Here is an 18,361-nt window from a genome sequence, read left to right as displayed (position 1 = left end):
CCTGGGTTGAGCCTTTTGATAATCTTTTAGTTATTTTTCTTTTTTTTTTTTTTTCTTTAACAACTGACGAAAGGGTGACTACTATTGTTATTTATACTTTAATTATTAATAAATAGAAGTATGAAATTTACTTTCTAAGTTTAATCAGAATTAAAGTATTTTTTTTCTTTTTCTAAAATAAAACAGTTTTTCAGCAAAACAGCATAACCAAATCTTCTTGTCACCTTCTGCCAAATTCAACAAATAATTCTTAGACAAAATACAGAGAGAAACTTGAAAAGGTAAGGAATTTTCTCTTTCCATTTCACTACAGTCTTTAAGCTGAAAGCTAACTCACATTCAACTTTTCCAGCTGGTAAAAAAAAAAAAAAAAAAAAAAAAGTCATAAATGATATAATTAATATCAAAGCATTTTAATAATTTCCAACTTGGTAATGAAAAATCTTATTACTTCTTTTGTCACACTAAAATGTATTTATTACCTGTGACAATACGTGAACATAATAACTCACTGAAATACAGGAGACACCCATTACTGTAGTCCTATAACATCTGTGTTGCCTTGCACCAACACACTGCACAGATGTGGAGCCCTTTCTGTAACATCTGGGTAAAGCTCCAATAACTCAGCTGATGTCAGAGGTATGCAGAAGATATCCTGAAGTGGAAACTGGCACAACCCCGCCATACACTGATATCAGAAAACCTGCCAGCTATTGGCTAGAGCATGAGGGACAAAGACTTGGAATAACTACATAATAGTACATGGCCAGGTAATGGTATGAATGGTCTTTCTTGGTTTCTCTATCAGAGGGTTTCAGGAGTCCTGCTGTTAATATTACTTATTTGTTCAGTACCCCTCAGAGGACTGAGGCCTGCCTTGATCTGGTCATGAGATGAGGGACCACGCAAACGTGAGCAACAGGAACAGCCAACCACAGCAGCAGTTCAGCATGTGTGCACCAAAGGACCACTTGCTATGCAGGCTCCAGGCAAAAGGGGAAAGGTTGGGCTTGTGGTTTTAAAAGGTATGGCTCTCTCTTGGATATCTTATGGTGAACTGAGGTGTTTTGGAAACTCTGGTCCTGAATACTGATCTACAGATATTAAACCTCTGGCTATGAGCTCTTGTGAAGCAGTCTGAAGATTTTCTAATCTGCTTTTTTTTTTTTTTTTTTTTTTTTTTTAAGAAGATAAGTGAACTCCACGCACTTAATGAACTAGTAGATGTTCATTATAACCTGTGTAAATGTTGAAAAAATAGTCAACAAATAAATACAATGGATACCAGCTAAAAAGAAATCAACGTTGATGAATTGTGGTGGGTAATGAAGGAGGGGCAGGAGCGGCAGTATTTCTGTTTAGGGAAATGCTCCAAATGAACGTTAATAAGATGTCTTATTATCTGTAATGCTCCTTTAAAAGACTCATAAATGAGGACTCATCTGGTTTGTGGAGGCAAATCCAATCTCATGTAAGTTTAAGCATGTAAAAATGTTTCTGTGAGAAGATATTATTCCAGTAGCTAGCCAGCCACCTCAGATTGAAGTTTGACATATTTCCATTATTTGCATTTAATCATGACTTCATTATTTCTAACAAATTCTTTGAAAGTTATCATTCTGTTGTGGTTTAATCCGGTTGGCAGCTAAACACCGCACAGCCCACCCTCCCCCCTCCCTCTCTGGGATGGGGGAGAGAAATAGGAAAGTGAAGCCTGTGAGTTGAGATAAAGGCAGTTTATTAAGACAAGAAAATAATAATAACAATAATAATAATAACAATAATGATGATAATAGTACTATTAATAATAATGTGTACAAAACAAGTGATACAATTGCACACCACCTGCTGACCGATGCCCAGCCTAACCCCGAGCAGTCCGGCCCTCCTACCCCCGGCTAGCCAGCCCTATATATTTTTTAACATGATGGTATGGAATACCCCTTTGGCTAGTTTGGGTCAGCTGCTCTGGGTCTGTCCCCTCCCAGCTCTTGCTGCATCCTCAGCCTGCCCATTGGCAGGACAGAGTGAGAAGCTGAAACATCCTTGGCTTGGTGTAAACACTGCTCTGCAACAATTAAAACATCAGCATGTTATCAACACTCTTCTCATCCTAAGCCAAAACATAGCATTCTACCAGTACTAGGAAGAAAATTAGCTTTGTCCTAACTGAAACCAGGACACATTCAAACAAATAGAAAAATCTGTGGAACTCACCACAGAATTATACACTCTTTTTGGGTTAATCCTCACACTGGTACAGAGATTCTTCTTTCTAAAAACTCTGACTATTTCTTACAAATTTCTTAGGCAGCCATATGTTATGAAGGATGTAGCTAACTGCAAGGCAGTAGTTTTCCACTACTTTCCTAAGAGGTATGTCTCCTTTTAAACAAAGCAAATTCACCCTTTTAACAACCAGATGCTAATACTTGTTTTAAACAACATTTAGGCTGTGTTATAAAATCCAGGGATTGAATTGCATGGCTTCTTGTCTCATCACATGGTTGGCATACATTTTTAGGTTGACTCTGCTAGGATTTAAATTTTCATAGACTTCAGCATTTCATCTTTTACCTCCAGCAAATTTGATGATGTCTTTCACCACATAGCTGCTCACCAGGGTGCCGGTCTCATGTGAGAATACACTTTTGCACAAAAAGTGTAAAACACATGTGTACAACAGTTGGAATATCATTTCAAAATGATTTAAGGAGCATAGCACATGCCTGCCTCCACTTCTGACTATTCTGTCAGGAGCTGGGAGGAATTTGAGAAGACAGATTCAAATCAATATATGTATAAAAATTAAACAGACAATTTAAGAAGCTGTTCGAGTGAAATTTGAACCTTGGAGAAAAAGAGTGTACAATATTTTTAATGTTCAGGTATTAGAAAGAGAAGCAAAAGTGTTCTGTTTTACTTTCTTCAGAAAATGTCAGCTTTTTAAGAGCTAACCCATTACCTTAAAAAAAAATCTCAAAACTAGCTGAGATTCAACTTGACAAAAACTGGAAATATCTTGAGAATGGGAATAGGAAGAGAAATCTGTTTTTGTCAGCCGAGTGACAACAGCTTCTTTTATGACTTTGGAGATGAAGAAACTAAAAATGTGTTGCACATTGTTACAAAATAAGAAGCCAACTGAAAGTCTTTTGACATAATTTTATTTTGCCATCCCTGGCTAGGAGGCATAGTTGTTATTTAAAAATGAAAATAGCTAAATGTTCTTCAGATGCTCAGTTTTTTGTAGTGTATTGAAAACATGCTTAGCCCAGTCAGAGCTGTGTCAGTGTGAGGGATATTAGTAGTTTGGGTTTTGGAGTAGATAGTTACTGTATGTTGGGTAGTGGCTATAAGCTGGTTCAGATGCTGCCTTCTGTATTACGTAACACTAGGAACTGACCCTAGCAATCATCATTTGAGGTTGTATTCTTTCATTCTACAAAAGCCGTATCTCTAGAGATAAGGCTGTGAGACACTCTTCCGCAAGCAGCAGAACTACATACAACCCACAACTGAGTGTGCTGAAAAGGCTACATCCAACACAAAGGCTTGTGAGCTGCCTCAAGTCACGACAGCCCTGTTCAACTTGATTATCTTTCCAAATACTTGCCCCCGCTGTGCTACTTCCTTAATCCCCAACTATGCACTTTGGCCTCTGTTCTGCAAAGACTTTCACATGATTGCCTGGCAGTGCATGGATGGACTCTGGTTACTCTGTGTGTCCCCACATGCCACACACAGCTTGTGGGCAACCTGGGGCTCTTTGATCTACCTCAGGCATGAGATGTTCATGTATCCAACTCAAGCACAGGTGAACAGACTTTTGAACCTGAGCAGCTTTGTGTCAGCATGTCTCCATTCCATTTTTTCCTGATGCACAAATTCACTATTTGATTCTTGAGCACCACAAGAGGCTCCCTCAGCATCTGACACTGCACTTCATGACTTCTTCGGGTTGTTAAAAGTAGCAAGGATTTTCATCAAGTTGTATTTTTAGTGTGGAGAGTCTAAAATAATGGTTTGACATAGAATGCAGTGATGGTAGCCTTAATCTATGCTGATTAATTTGTTACTTATTTTGGGGAAAAAAAATGGTGAAGAATGCTTAGCTACGTCAAAGTTTCTGTACAAGAAACATGGAAAGCTCAGAAATGTTGGGTGAGTGTTTATTAAAGGTAGCTCTGATTTCATTTTTAATTCCTTGGTAAGATTGATGCCCTAATTTTCCCTTCTTTGTTTATTTCATGTATTTTTGGCTGGTATCATTACAGTCAAAGTTATAGAGTTGTTGTGGAAATACACTAGCAGACTGGTTTAAACTAAATATTATCCATAATATTTGGCCCAAAGGAAGAATTTTGTGTTCTGGAACATTCATTATCTGAAATCATTTCAAAAGAACAATGACAATATGTTTAAATCTCTCTGTCTGATGAGTGTCCATGTGTCTCCTTTTTGACTCATCCAGGCATGTGGCCAATTCTGAGTATTTTTAAAGGAAAAGGTAGAGAAGAATGTTTTAAAAAACTGTCAGAATATGCCAAGGTCAGGGAACTAGCAAAAGTTGTTTGACCTGCTCTTAATCACCTCCCTTCCCCTTCATACCTTCATCTTTCTTTCCTTTTAATTCACCTATTTCTGCTGCAAGGTATCATCTATATTTTCTAGCTAATTAATTCAAAAAAGAATAGGAAACTAAAGCAAGTAGAATGTGAGATTGTCATTACCCTAAGTCATTGGCTTGCTTGTGTCTGGTACTTACACAGATATCATCTCAGCTTCTTGATTTTGTTCTTTTTTAAAGCGCTTTCTAGTGTAGGTGAGCCTGACCCACTGCACTGCCTAAAAGAAGAGAACTGACTGTGTGATGAGCCAGTTCTGTAGACTGATGTTCATGGCTCTAATGTATCTTGAGCAAGCTCACTGTAAATTTACTCAGCTAATACCACCACAAACACTTATATAGACACCTGGTGAATGCTTGTTGATGTGTATTCAGATTCATCTGAATATATGCTGTGAGCATGTGTCTTGGAACAAATGTTTCAGGCTATCATTTATATGTTGATAGTTATTTTAAATTGACACTATTCTGAATTGTCTTAGATATGTTAACTCTGACCTGTGGGTGCCCTCAAGGGTGCTTGTTCACCTGCCAGACTTCCATTTTCTGCAGCATGCTCAGGGAAGTGGTGGCTCCTTCAGGCAGTGGGGATTTTCATCAGGATTGATTTGTGTGTGTTTCTTATATTTCTAAAACATACACATTTCAGTCAATTGCATAATCCTACTGAAAATTTGAAGGCTATAGTAGACAGTTTCTAGAGTGAATCCTTTTTTTTGTAAGTGGAGCTTCCAAAGGTCTTGAATGAGTGCTGCAACCTTTCTTTTTCTCTTACACCATGCATATTTGTCAGCACTGCTTCCAACTGTAGAAGGAAATAAATTATTTGAAATGATATTTCTTTTTATACATTGTCTTAAATGTAGTTTTTTCTGCAGTTGTAAAAAAAAAATAAAATTGATTTGGGAAACTCTAATTTATTGATTGCAGGATTGCAGTTCCTATACCTAACGGAGTTCAGATCTTTCTCTTTTTTCTCCCTCTCCCCCCCCCCCCCCCCCCATTGTTTGTTTTTCTTCCTTTCCTTTCCTTTCCTTTCCTTTCCTTTCCTTTCCTTTCCTTTCCTTTCCTTTCCTTTCCTTTCCTTTCCTTTCCTTTCCTTTCCTTTCCTTTCCTTTCCTTTCCTTTCCTTTCCTTTCCTTTCCTTTCCTTTCCTTTCCTTTCCTTTCCTTTCCTTTCCTTTCCTTTCCTTTCCTTTCCTTTCCTTTCCTTTCCTTTCCTTTCCTTTCCTTTCCTTTCCTTTCCTTTCTTTCCTTTCCTTTCCAAAATGTGTACTTTCTGTCTTTTTATTTATTTTGTTGATTTAACCTAGACCAATGGAAACACATTTCTAAAAGCTGAATAGAAGTATATCAATACTGTTGAATGCTTTCTATGGGTTTATCCACCGTGTTTTATGTTAAATTGGGGGGTTAGTTTGTGTTGCACATTTTCTCATTACTTGTGTTTCTCTACAGGTCAGAAAGCATCAAAAAATATTTTTTTAAAATTATTTTTGACAGAGTTATTGTGAGTTGTTGTTCTTTCCGTTTGGAAAGGATATGAAACAATAAAAATCCACAAAGAGAAAAAACTGTTAATACAAAGACTACAGTCACTCTAAAACCTGGGTAGTGCTCTCTTGCATCTAAACCCATACTCGATGAATCCTGCCGGGATGTAGGAGCAGCAGTGTGGATGTGCAGGTCAGGGGACCAGGGAGACCTGCGTGCCTGTGGGGGTATGGGTGGAGCAGCCAGAGTTGAGCAGGCTTTCCAGAGCTGGGATGGGTGTTCCTTCCCTTCTGTATGTCCCTGTGCCTTGGCAGGGCTCACCAGCCTGGGCACGGTGCCATGTGGACGCACCCAGACAGCTGGAGTCTGGATAGGTGCCCAGGCTGGTAAACCCACAAAGAAACTCTCTGCTGGGGGTGCAGAAAGCTCGGACTGAGCAGGATTACACTGTGCCAGGGACCATAAGACACTCCGGGACCAAGCTGAAGTGGCAGAATGACTTGTAGATGCTTGTGCCCTGGCCTTCTTGGTGCCTGTGGAGCTGCAAGGACGGTGCAGACACCAGCCCAAGACCATCTAATGTCTGGTGCTTCTCATTAGCCCTGGCCATGTGCCAGCCCCCAGCTCTCTGAACAGCTTCTGCAAACAGCATGGCCCTGCTGGTGTGGCACTGCACACCGATGAACAAAGCCCACCGGACCATGACTCGCTCAGGTCACTCTGTGCTGCTGCCAGTGCAACCATAGATTGAATTATTTGCACCTTCAGGAAGTTTGAACTTATTATTTATCCATAACAAGGTGTCTGACCTGAAGGATGCTCCTGTAAAAGCTACTGCTCTCAACAAAAAAAGAGTTATCTGTGTTGTTGTGCTGGGAGGTAGCTGGGAGAGCTAATGTCTTCAAACTCTTTTTAGGTATATTCAGGTGTATATGCTGAGGTGGGATTTGTGTTCTGTAGGTGAAGATGAGGAAACCCTGGAGAGTTAAGAATGAATTACACTCGTGCTTTGAGGTGGACCCATAAACAGTCTGGCTGCAGCATGGTTCCTAACTAGCAAAGGGCCCTGACTTATAGGTTCTGGCACAGAAAGAGGATCATGTATATCTGACTATCAGTCACTAAATATGGCTTTTTGAGAAGCAACTTATTTTTGAGAAACAACTAAAATTTATTGAGCAAAATATGGCAAGAAAAAAATCAGCCTTTGAATAAACTGTGCAAGGCTATTTTAAATCAGCTGAGGTAGTAATATTTATGTTCTCCAGCTTCTCCCAGATATTATGAAAACCTTTGACTACGTTCAAAAACAAGAAAATCACATAGATCGTCATAACAGGAATTTTTATTTATTTTATTTTATTTTATTTTATTTTATTTTATTTTATTTTATTTTATTTTATTTTATTTTGTGATGAGGGTAATAACTGCATCTTGATTGAATATTATTAAATTGAGTAGAGAGTATTAACTAAAACCTAAGCCAAATCTTTAATTAAATCCACAGCAGTTCCTATTTTTCAATGTACAAGGGAAGAGGTATATATTCCCTCGACTGAAGAATTTTCAAGTTCCAGCTGGAAAGGACTTTAATTAAGTTCATTTTCTCACTTTTCTCTGCTGAGGTCCCACCCCATTACAATTTTGAATCAATCTTCAATGTAACATTTTAGAGAAGATAGCTTCCTCACTCTGTGACTGCTAAATTTTTTTTTCAGGACGCTGAAAACCTGCAAACTTATAAGTGTGCAAACTGTGTGGTGTGGGGAAGGCAAAGTGAAGATTACAAATGTGGGAAGCGTGTCCTATTTGAAGGATGGTGTACAGAGCATGCTTTTAGTGTAGCTACTTCTGTTTCTGCTCTTTGCCAGCTGTAGTGTGACACTGGGGATCTGCTATGTAAAATGATAACACTTGCACAACAAACTGCTTGTCCCTGGCTGGTTGACAAACTGAGAGCAGCAGTATCATTTTTGAACAAGAGCCCATTGTAATCCTCTCATCCTGAAATATTTGTTAACCATTGAAAGACAGCACCTATCTCACAGGTTAAAGGAGAGAATTTGTAGAAGTATCTGAGAGCCCAGGTCAAAGTTCTCCTCAGATCTGTCTTCATGGGCATGGATAAGTAGGCATGGGGACATTGCATGGTTCAGGGAAAAGGCTGGAGGAAGAGCCCTGTCACTACTGGTAGCCAACACCACTCCTTCTTTCCCTGTCAGACCAATGGAAATGTGTATTGTAGCACATCAGTGGTAAAATATGCCAGGTGTTATGCCTGTAATAACAATAATTTATGTTTTCAATCAGCTTGGGTTTCAAGAGAATGCTACTGGCTAAATAGGGCTGGCCTTTGTAAACTGATTATTTGGGAAGGCTGTACTGGAAAGGCAGGTGCAATGCAAGGGTATCTACACTGTGTTTTAAAGCCATGACTTCAGTTTTACCTGAAAATTCTGCCACTTTTACCTGAAAATGCCAGAATTAAGACACACAAGGTGTAAGCAGACTAAACCAGCAAGTTGTCTGTGAGTTTGACACATCAGAGAAACTGTGCCACAGCATGTCGTGTGCAATGTCAGGGAACATCATGCTTCAGTTATTAAATAAAGCTTGAAACATAAAGACTGTATTTTTTCTCTGGGTTTTGGTTTACTGACTACCATATGTAGGATACCTTGAGCCTCTGTGGGTTTTATGAAAGCTTCTGCTGGGTCTTCAAATGATCTAATTTATTGAAATTATTACAGCTACAATGATTAGTATCTTAGTATTATTAGTAGGTAATGCTGCTGTCAATTTGTTTTTGTTTTGCTTCTTTTTTTAAAAAAATATTTTTGTTAGTGCTGCTTGTATTGTTATCTATATGACACAAGAACAAGAGGAAGCTTTGAGTGGAGGTGTAGTTGTTTAGCTCTCTGTCTTCCTTGTTGAGACAGACTATGGCAATGCTGCAGTGCAGAGATACTCGAGCTGGCATTTAATTACTTTGGGTACTGGAATCATGCTGGCTACAACAGAGTGGAGTCCAGTATGTTCTGATTTTTCCTGCCAAAAAGCTTAGCAACCTGGACACCAATGAACCAATAACAATAAACAGCAGTGTCTGGATGGGATTTTATGGGGGAGTTTGTTGTTCTGAAATTTTTCATGTTCCCTACACAGCTACCTCTCTTGCTTCCATAGTCTTTTATCTCTCTTTCCTAACTTCAAAGGAAAAAATGAAGCAAACAAGCATGACAGGATGCAGAAGATGTGGGCAATACATCATCCGAGAGCAGATGCTTGTCTGCAGCTATTTCTCACATGAAAGGTCTCATACAAATTCCTGTGTTAGGCAAAGCCAAACCCTTACATAGAAAATAGTTAGGAATAGAGTTTAATAAGAATATAGAGCAAGTCACAGAGATAGGTACAGGGTTAAAGCATACTGACCAGCAATCTGTTTATACTCAATCAGCCCCCTTTTATCTCCCTTCTCTCCATTTACCATGTTTTTCTCCTCCTATCTGCCTTGATCACCTCTTTTTTCCCCCACCCTTTTCTCCTCTAAAATCAAAACCCACCCCTGACTTTTTTCCCCCACTGGTCCCAGTTTTGCTACATCTGACCCCAGATCGGATGCTTCTGGAAGGGTTAACTAGTCCATCTCACCCATTGTGGTTACCAGTCCCTGTTGACCTAGATAGGTTTAATTCCTCAAAATGTCCTTTAATGTCCCCTCCATTATCTGTGAGGTTTGGGCAATTTCACATCACTCTCCATTAGCCACCTGTGAAATTCAGCCATTCTTCACTGCATTATTACTAATGCTTGCCAGCTTCCCTCCCTATTTTCTTCCATGTACATCAGTTTCTCATGGTTGGTTAAGTTAGCTAAACCTTGGGCCATGGCCTAATCGTTGGCCAGTTCAAAAACTGAATTGACTGACAGCACAGTCTCACAAATGGTGTCATTCAGACAGCCACTGAGGAAATGATGTGGGTGAGAGGAGAAGATGGGAAGACTCAGAGACCCTTGCTGAATAGGAGGACGTGACAGGTTGATCCACAGACAGAAAGGACAATCTACAGAAACAGGTGAACAAGAACCGGGAAGAGACCATCTACTAGAGGAGAGTGGAGCACATCAGCTGCTTTGAAAAGCAATGGTAAAGAGCAGAATTGTGAAATGGTGTGGCAGTAGAGGACAGAAGAACCACTAGTTTATCAAGGAGAGCAGAAAACTCCTACAGTTGGGAATGACTACTTGAGGGGTAGCAGGGACCATATAGAGACCACAAGAGAATGTGTAATGATCTGGAGATGGGATGGGATTAGATATGTCTAAGAAACACTGGCAGAACTAGAATCTATATGACCTCTTGATGGATGGGCCACCAGGATAAGTCAGAGAACAGAAATATGAGCTTCTTTGATATCTCACTAACATCTCCAGAAAGAATGATATTGGTATGCCGATGAAATTTGTTTATAGAGGAAATGACCATGTGTCAGAGGGACCAGAAGATGTAAGAAACAGGGTTTTTGCAACTTGATGATAAAGCTCCAGGAGTGTATTTGGGGAATAACATTGAAAATGCTTGCTTTGAGTTTAGGAGTTTATTGTCTGGAAATGATAAAAGAGGAGAAAGACAGGTGTGCAGCAGTCATTAACAGGTTGATTATAAACTGCTAATGTTGTGTAGCCATGAAAATGACTAATGAGATTCTATGGATGTGTTGAATTGTGTATTGTTGAAGAGATGAAGAGGTCTCACTGATATTGTTGGCAGTGGCTTTGGATTACCATGTGTTGTTCTGGTCATCTGTCTTTAAGCAAAATGTACTTGAACAAAAGGAGCAGTCAGGTAGTCATTGTCCTTTCCCTTTTCATTTTAGGAGTCTTAGAAAGCTTGAATTCCTCAGCCCAGTCAGGAGGACACGTGCTTACTGCCCATAACCAAACCACAATGTATTAAGCAGAAAATATAGGTGCAGGAACAAATAGGGATAGATTTGGCACAAATAAGTTTAGAATGGATGAGAAGGCTGTCTCTAATCAAGAGAGCAGTGTCTGAAATGTGATCCCCCAAAGTATTTTTGGCCAAATCCACAACAACAGCTAATGAGGTTTACAAGGCAGCTTGATCTGTAAGCTGATTGTGTATGCTTGAAGGGAATTGGCCGTCAGGCAGTTCTGCAAGGTCTGTGCTCAACTCATCATGTGATTTGCCACCTAACACTGATGCCAAAACAGCATCAAGATTCACTAATAAGTTGCCTATCTTTTCTTCTTAAGTAAACAGCAGATATAGAGCAGAAGCTTTGTTTCAAAATGCTGTTTGTTTTCTGTGACTTCATAACATTTTTATTAATGTTACTGTTATTATTAAGGGACTGAAGTGTAGAAAGAAAGAAAAAATTTCCTGAAATTTTGAAGTTTCAACCTATTTATTGGTTTTTATTTCTGGCATGAAAAGAGTTAGAGAAAGCAGATTTTCTGTTGGTGATAAGGACAATGGGGGAAAAGGTAAAGCTAATAGCTTGTTGTAGTTCCCTGAGGTACTGAAGACCTAGCCACCAGTGTTGATTCCTTCAGAAAGGAGACGACTGGCATTTTCTATAACTAAAGTTAGGCATCCAGTCATTTTAATGTTCTCATGATATTGTTTTCTCCAGAAATTGCATCCAATATTGGAGAAATGTTATTACTGAACTATGTTGTTTTAGGCAGTGGAAAAAAGAATCAATATTTTAGTTTAAATAAAATAAAATAACTTTAGACAAAAATTATGTTTATGTTAGCACTCAATACCTAGGAATCTTAAACTACTTACCTTAAAACTGAAAATTTTGATCTGAGTAAAATGAAAGATATATGCATTTAGCCCCAGCCCAAACTGAGGGTATGACAGAGAGTGCAGTCCTGAAAAATACACACAAAACATTTTTAAATGTTATGAATATTAAAACAAAAACAACAAAAAAAGAAAAAAAAACCTCCTAAATACATCTGAATAATTGTTTTATTCTTTGTGATTAGCAGAAAAAAAAACCAAAAACAAACAAACAAACAAAAAAACACATGAAAAGTATAAGGAAGGGAAATGTAGAAATTTAAAACTAATATGTTATACAGCTTGATTAAAATTTTGAAGATCAGATTTAGAACCTTGGCATTTAAAAGCTCAGCTCTTTCTGGAATCCTTCACAGAAGGAAGTTTTGGATATGGATGTAAAATAAGGATAAAATATGATATTAATTTGCACTGGAGTAGCAAATATTCTACAGAAGTTTCAGGTCATTAATCTATCTTCTAGCTAAGGGAACTACATTAATAGCTTATGGGATTTACAGGGCAAGCATCAATTTAATGGTTCACCCTAAGTTTGGGGAAAATAGGAAAGGGCAAGATACTGGAGGATATATTATATCTTGGTGCATTAAAATCAGTGGCAAAACTTTCTTGGTCTAATATGGTCTCTAGGTAGTTTCTAATTACAGTGCTTCTGCTGAACCTTAATCTCTTGTCTGCAAAATGCAAGCTATCATATTTACCTGCTTATTGTTAAAATTGACTCTCCCCTCACAGCTCTGTCTTGAATAGGAAAATCATTTGAATTGATAAGCTTTACTTGTGTTTTTGGACTAGGGTGGGGCAGGGGTTGTTTCTTTTAAATGTAGCCTCAATATATAAAAAAATAAAAAATATTAAAAAAAATTGCAGTAAGGTAGCAAAAAATGCCTGAAGTTCAACTGCAGTATTTTCTAAGCAGCTCTCATCATTGGAGTCCTGCCTGTGTTTTGTAATTAGCCACTTTTTTTTTAAACTGTAATGTTTCCCTGTGCTCTGAAGAAAGGAGAGAACCCCTTTTTTACTCCTTTCTGTTGGAGATATGGAATACCTCAGCAAGTAGCAAAAGGAACATGCCATGCAGTTTGCAGCTCATTCATGAGAAGGCTCAGTACAAGAATTGAGAAATAATGCCACCACTTAATAGCTGAAATACTATCTTCACAGGGGATAGTCATGCTAGTACCTCACCTATAAATCAGTGTTGGTGTTGTGCATCATCAAATATGCAACCTTTTTTTTAAGGTGCTAATTCCCATAATTTGGGTATTGACCTTGTTCTATGTTGTACAGACTTGTAATCTGTGTTTTTTTGAATGATCCCCACAGGTGGGACATTTCTAATGTGAAGTCATGCTGTGAGACACCTTTCAGTGTGCTGGGAAGAGAGGATTATAAATATTCATTGCTTTTGCAACCTTGGGCTATGAATGTTTCAGATTTTATAAGCTAAGCAAAACTGGGCCTAGTCAGATAAAAATAAATAAATAAATTACTAAATCCAGGTGATGAATAAAACAGAATGGGCAAGTAAATGAGGGTTTTTCGGCTAGGTTGATTTTGAATCAATGTGCCAATTTGATTAGAAGAAGCGCATAAGCACAGTATAAAATCTATTTATTTATGACAAAACCCAAGACAGGCTAGATTTCCCCTTTGTGGGAAATCAGGTAACTCTTTTAAAGCCCAGTTTCATCACTGAAGAACAAAACACCCGAGGCCATAGTGGTCACCTCATAGGTTTAAGGAACAAGTGTGTGGACCATCAGGCTGTTCCATGCCATACCATCCTGTTGTGGGACCCTGACCATCAGCTGTGGAAAACACCAGCAAGGCAGCCAACAAGTCATGGACCTAGAGGAGAAAAGCCTGTCTCAAATCATGTGCAGTGCCACTTGCAGTTTCTTTCAGCTGCATTCCTGACAGGCAAGAGATGAAGGGCCGTAGCTCATTTCATACCTTTCCCACTTAATTTGTGCAGGTATAAAAGAAGGACTAGTTAACGCTTGGCCTCTGCCTGTACTCTGCAATGAGATGTGGCAAGGCTCAGTCCTCAAGCCTTTTTCCTGTGGTCAGGTAGAACTGGATTTTTTGTTTGTTTATTAAAGAGTAGCATTGCAGACAGATGATCTCAATGGAAAATATAACCTCCCTCTGGGCACCGACAGATCTCCATGTTTACACAATAGAAGCCCAAAGCAGACATGCAGGAGTGCCAGGTTGCTGTGGGATCTGCAGGAGCACCCTGTCTGTGCCCCAAAATCATAACCCTGCCTGACTCAGAGCATAAGAGCTTTCCCACTCACATTCATCTTTGAAATGCAAAAATAACCCAAAGCTCAACTACCTTAAAGCCTTTCCTTGTCTGGGATTTGTTAAGCAATATGAATTCAGTGGAGAAATCAGGGACACGTGTCTGGGAATGACCAGCAGCAGGGGATTTGCAAGGTCTGTGGTAGTGGAACACAGTAGCACAAAAAATTGAAATGAATTCAAAATGTAGATCCACCTCCACACGAACTGTTGCTAATGCCGTTTTTTTTTTGTTGTTTTTTTTTTTTTTTTCCCCCCCCCCACTCTACATGACAGCTTAGTGTTGCTGGGGAAAAACTAGCAGAGAAATTTGCAATTAAACAGATGAACATGTGATAATCCCTGATTACTTGTTTTGTTATAAGATTATGGAGTTGTGTAAATCACTATGTATTTTGTAATGACTGGAGCATAAGAGTGCCTAGATACATACAAGTGTGACAGCCAAGGCAGGAGCTGAGTCTGAAACTCTTCCCTCTGTCTCTTTCTTGCTATTTCCTTTTAAAGAATGATTTTACTGAAATCTCCTGGAAAGCATCCTATTTTCATCTGAAGTTCAATGTCCATCATAACTTAACCCCTTCAGGGCTTCTTGAGGTGGGATTATGGGGTCATCACTGGGAGACAGAGGGAGTACTTCTTCTAGCAGTGTGGAACATAATGCCCTTCCTATTTTTGCCACCATAACAATTTACTATTTTTCCCAGTGTTCCAGTGCATTTATGAAGTTGCACTGGAAAATATTTTAAAGTGAGCTTTCTAATGATCATCGTTATTATGAACCCAGAAGTAGAGGGGGTAGCTTTTTTAAACTCCTTTCCCTGTTGGAGAGGCAATGATGCTCGATCATCTCCATTGCGATGTGATAGGCCCGAAGTGTAGTGTCTCTGTAAGATACTTTCTCAGTACTTGTGACTCTTTAAAGGGGCTAAAAACACCTTCTTCCTAAAAAGATACTGTGTGCTCAAACACAGTGCAAAACAAGCAGAGAAATGGTTACACTCATAAAAAAAACTTTTCCCCCAGGGCCTGGCCCCCACCTAAGCTTCTGTGATGACTCACATGCATTTACATTCCCGCGCTTCACATGGCATCTGCTGTTATGCATTTGTTGCAGGATCTTGTCTGTGAACAGCTGGTGACAACCCACTTCCTCTTGCTTTCTTCAGTAGAGATTTTTCAATTGTTTCATGTTGTTTTGATGTGAAACCCAGTGTTGGAAAAACAAGCCCATTTACCCTGATTAGAACCAACCATTTAACCACTTGCCAATTAACAACCCATTTGTTATTCTCCTAAGGACCCAGGAAATACTTTCCTTTTCTCTGCTTTCACTTTTTCTTCAAATGTAATTCCACACAGACATAACAAAAATCAAGCATTTTGAAATGGAAAGTGGTATTAATATTTCTCTTGTTCTCCTTTTGTCCTATGGAGTTGTAGAGAAAGGGATCATTTGCTTTCTTTCAAGCTAATCTTAATTATCTTGGCGTGACAAACAAACTGCATTCTTAAAGCATACAGAAACTATGCTACAGATGATAAATATTATTGATGTGCTCTTTGGAAAAACAAATGAGGACATCATGCCTGCATTTGAAACAATGATATAAAAAAAAAAAAAAAAAAAAAGGAAAAAAAAAAAAGGATTAATTTTAGTTATTTGTTGCTAATTTTACTAACAGACGTTAAGAAAAAATAATTGAACATGATCATTTTAATCTTTTTAAGCAAAATAAGAGACAATCTAGTTTATACTAGTCAAGTACATTCACTGAAATAGAAATCTTCTTTCAGGAATTTGGTCTCAACTATACCAAATCATAGACTATTTTATACCTTGGGAAGAAATATGTACCATATATTGAGCCTAATGTTTAGCTACCTTTTTTTTTTTTTTTTTTTTTTTTTTTGTCCTCTTATTCACCACATCTAGATTTCCTTGCCAGGTACCAGTTTTATTACATAAATACTTCAAGGAATTGTTAGACTTTCAAGTGAGACTAGCTTGTTTCCATTTTTTTAAAACACATTTGTTTGACAACTCCAGCAGTAGTTACTTGAGAAACTGCATATAATCCTATAGGACCAAAAGGCAATAAAGCTAAGGGCGCCACACTTCAAAATGTTTGAAGTATTTATTACTGGCTATAACTTTCTGCAAGAGTTTTCAAATGATTTTACCCCAGCATACACACCCTTACCCTTTTCACAACTCAAGTTGAAGTTACAATCTGTATTGATTAGACTGCACTGTATGATTTAGTCTTGTGAGTAATACCTGTTCACATCTTTGGCTATACTTACTTCACCCATCCCTGAAAATGTAGGTATCTTTATAGTACATGGATCTTCAGTTGTTCTGAATCTCTCTGCAGAGGTACCGTTGGCAGCTGTTGCATGCTCTGAGTTTGAGTTTTACCTGGTAAATGTCAGAGAGCACCTGACTGCAGAGGAAGAGGTTTTCTTGGATGGTCACTCTTGTTTCCATTGCTTCCACACACCATTTCTGAACGTGTTTTTGGCCCTCTCCAATAAACAGTTCCTTGGGTCCTAAATTTAAATACTGATTAAGCACAAATTAGTTGCCAAATTTGTTTTTATTTGTTTGTTTCCTGTCATGAGGGAGTATTTCAAATCACTTTGCTGCTCAGGGGAAATTGAAAACAGGATCTATTTTGGGTTCTCATTTGACATCCCAAGATGGATCAGCTGAAACCTGTTATAACACTAATTTACTTAAAGATGTATTATGTGCACTTCATTAAAATGCTGAGGGAAAAAGCTTTACTTTTGCAGTTGGCTTGGCCTGAAGTCAAGATTCTCTATGAAACTGCACAAAGAAGCCAGAAGAGAATTACCTGCATATTTTTATGTATGCAGTGTTATTGAACTAATTTGCTGTGAACCTGTGCCCTTCTTAAAGTATATTGGAAAAGACAGTAGGAGGTTACAAATGGGCTGAAGGTGCACCACTTTCTCTAGAGCCGTGCAAATCGAGGGCTGATGTTAAGCATTTGGATGAATCTGTTCCCCAGACTTGATGTCAAAACAAAACATTACTGCATTACAGGCAGAAATAAAAGTTTTCTCATTTTCTCATCTCCTGAATTACAAGTTCAAGTGCAAGGAGAGATGGCAAAAGCCTAGATGGCTTTTTTTTTTTTTTTTTTTTTTTTTTTAGCATCAAACCATAAAGGTTAGTTACACATAACAGTAATATAATTCTTACTAATATAATTCTTACTATATTATCTGTAATTTCCACTTGAGAATACCTTAGGTCTGTGGTACTCTACAGATGAATGCATAATGTCCCTTGGTCCCTGGGGCAATATCAGTAACAATTCACTCTGCAGCAACCTGTATTATGCTTGATCTATGAATAGCAGTGTCATTTGTCATGTATTTGAGAGGATTGCCTGTTCAACATAGCTGATGACAAATTTTACGTTCAGATAGTTTTGTCCTTTAGTTCACAGACTGACTCTCACTGCTGTATCATTCACTGCAGCCTAACCCTCATGTGCTCTTTCCAGTCTCCAAGAGAAGACAGATCTGCAGATAATTAGATATTCAACACCTATGTTTCAATTATCATATTATTTGAAGAATTGGGTACTTCACTTAATGTTCCTCAAGTAGTTTTCTTGATTATTTACTATTGCAGGGCTGAGGTAAACTAGTTTGCTTCTTTTTTTCTCTCTGCCTGAATTTGATTTCAGAAAGCAATCTCAGATAAAAGAGGGAGATTTCAGAGTCCTAATCACATGCTGCTGTTGTTGGCTTTGTTGCCGTAAGTGGCAATGTAGTGAATACTTTACCCTACACTATATGAAATGCCAAGAGCAGAATACATTATTTTTATTGTGATGTGATTTTTTTGGTGAGTGTTTTCCAGAAAAGGCATATCTGAAAGCCACGATAGTTGTATTCAGCATGGATTTATCTACAATATTTAATTACAAGAGTTCTGCATACATTTAAATAATGTATTGAAGGGTTTTGTGGTGGGAGAACAGCTCAGGGCACATATGACAATATCTCACTTCCTTCTCTCTCTCCTGTCAATTACCCCTGAGTCAT

Source organism: Aythya ferina (genome assembly GCF_964211825.1).
Source record: "Aythya ferina genome assembly, chromosome: 1".
NCBI lineage: Eukaryota > Metazoa > Chordata > Aves > Anseriformes > Anatidae > Aythya > Aythya ferina.
The sequence above is the reverse complement of the archived record's forward strand: the minus strand, read 5'-3'. Positions refer to the sequence as shown.